The 2,725-nt window shown below is 25.9% G+C and overlaps 1 long non-coding RNA gene across 1 annotated transcript; it reads right to left on the bottom strand.

Moving 5' to 3' along the window:
- Positions 1-858: 858 nt before the first annotated feature.
- On the bottom strand, positions 859-2,046 carry LOC147656504 (uncharacterized). Its single transcript, XR_015294318.1, has 2 exons — positions 1,750-2,046; positions 859-1,667 (listed from the first exon to the last, which is right to left on the bottom strand). It is a non-coding gene; the product is annotated as an uncharacterized LOC147656504 (long non-coding RNA).
- Positions 2,047-2,725: the final 679 nt, after the last annotated feature.

Genomic DNA, 2,725 nt, shown 5'->3' with positions numbered 1-2,725 from the left:
GGTGAGACCTGGGAAATCATATTATTTAATATTCAATATATAATTATATCAATATATGTAATTATTGCTAATATCGCGTTAATGTCAATGATACAACTATATATTTTATAAGAAATAATATGAGCTAATTGGCTGCGATCGCGATTATATTTTTCGTAGATAGAAATATCGTAATTTAAGGTGATAAATAATAATATTCTTGTTTCAATTTCTAAAATTATAACGATATATATTAGTTTAGTTTTTTCTTTGTACCTTTTTAGGAAATTTTAATTTTGTCCACATACGTATGTTAGAACGTGCTAGATAGCGTTAGAAATACTATGATCTTTTTGAAGATTGTATATTTCGAAATATATGATACAAAGTTTTAAGATATCGCGTACGAAAAAAATAGAGAAATGCTTAATATTTGGGAATTTGGCCTTAGAATGCTTTGCAATGCTATATAAGAGATATGGTATTATAGAACCTTCTATAGAATGTAGGAGTGAAAAAGTTAATTAAATAAATTTTAGAAATGAAGCAAAAATTGATCGTCAGCATCATTTTTGTCAATGATATTTATTTTATCTAGCGAGGATAAAATGAAAGTAGATAAAATAGAATGAGAAGTGAGATTTATCGCCATCTATTGGAGGCAAAGATTTCTATCTCTAAAATTAATCGGAAGATGGCACTGATTCTTAATATTCTTCCTTATCCTGTTAGAGATCCTTTTTTATCTTTTGAAGAAATGTTTTTATTACTCGAGAGATGGTGCTACACGTTAATTGAACTTGTAGCTACTACAAATAAATTTACTTATTTATGTCAGTACCATTTGGAAGTAATATTTGTATAATTATTCGATCGAACTATATTTTGATACGAAAGTTTATTGCATTATGAAGATATTGAAATACATAAATAATATTGTAAAAATTAACAATTAATTACATTCATATTGTTTATTTGCTTCTTTTCGTTATTTCGTTAAATTTTAAAAAGGGCAATTAATAAAACTTTTTTTTTTTAAATTATATTTATTTAAGTTATGTGTTATCTTTAATTTGTATACTTTTTTTTTTTTTACTTTTATATTTCATATGAAAATTCATTTCGTTTATACATTTTTATATTTCGTATCTTTTTTGGTATGCGAATGTTATAAGAATTATTTATACGTCATATTTTGCTACTCATATTATACGTAATTACGCAATTAATAAAAACTAATACAATCAATGTTATTAGTATAACGAGTAGTAATATCAATGAATAATAAATTCATTCGATTCATTATAAAGGAAGGAAATTTCGATTTTGAAGTATTTCTTCTAATTTTCTGATTTTTAAGAAGAAATATAAAATTTTATTTCTAATAAAATAATACTATCAACAAATAACGAATTGTTAATAGATTCTTGATATAATGTTTGTATTCTCAAATTATTGAGATATTGATCTCTATAGAATTAGCGAATATTCATAATACTCGAAACGTATTCACGATCAATTGATTTTCAATGAGAAAATCGACCAGTGACAAATCGTAGGGAGTTTATCCATTGCGGTGTAAGACAAATTGACGTAGCATAGCCGAAGGACCCTCTTAGGTACATTGGTGGCTGACAAACTGGTCAAAGCCCTCTTACAACCCTCTCGGCTGCCAAATTATCGGACTCCTGTGGACAGCGAACCCATTTATACTGTCCACTAGCTAAGACGTAGTAGAATCGGGGATAAAGACGATCTTGCAAGACGAACCAATTGGTAATCGAAACCATTGAAACAATACGTTTATCAATGAAGAAGTAAAGTAACGTCGTATAGGTTAAATGTACTTCTCTTTTTCGAATAATATTATTCGATTTATAATGTAAATAATGACGAATAAATTTCTAACTTTTCTGTAATTAAAGTTAATTAATTATTTTAGATGATAAAACTTGTTTTCGTAAATTTGATTCTCATAAATTATTATCATTTAATTTAAAAATCTATTTTGTTGACATTGAAAGAAAGAATTTACGATTAGCCAATAATTTTCATTGTCTGTCGCTTGTTTCTACGGATCAATTTTTTTTAGTTTTAAAATAAAACGTAATTTCGTTTTCTCTAAAAATTACAAAAAAATTTATAAAAGGAATGTAAAGAATATATTTATGAAACAACTTTTAATCATTATTTTTATAAACTTTCGTTTAATATATATGTTTGTATCGATCTTTGTATGAATTTACATACATAATATTATTTAATAATTTTAAATTCAATCAATAAAATATTTAACTTAACCTTAGTTATGCAAAAAAAGGAAAAAAAAAAATATCTTAAATCATCATGCATAAGAATTGTTACGTAAATTTTTAAATTAATTTAATATGCAGAAATATATAATTAAATAATATGAAAATTGATTTAAAAGTAAAGAGTCATCAAGGACTTTTTTCATAATTATAGGTGAAAAGAAAATTCGTGAAGATTTTACTTTTCAGAAATGGCCTCAGTTAATGACACGAGTGTTACAGGCCGGCGTACGAGACAAGAATAATGAGATACGTAATTCCGACCCGTGTTACGATGTTATAAAGTATATCGTGAAACGACTTTGTGATCAAAACGTAGTTAAGGAGCGTACCGTTCGAGATTGCTAAATGCTTTCATAAAGGAGAAACCGATCTTTATGAATTAGCGAGATAAATTGTTTCAGTTTGAAAAAAACAGGAATATGACAGTTTTT

This window comes from Apis florea, unplaced genomic scaffold (assembly GCF_048593485.1).
Source record: "Apis florea isolate Af1SG1 unplaced genomic scaffold, ASM4859348v1 contig_3745_pilon, whole genome shotgun sequence".
Classification (NCBI taxonomy): domain Eukaryota; kingdom Metazoa; phylum Arthropoda; class Insecta; order Hymenoptera; family Apidae; genus Apis; species Apis florea.
Note: the sequence above shows the minus strand (reverse complement) of the source record. Positions and strands in the feature narration are given on the sequence as shown.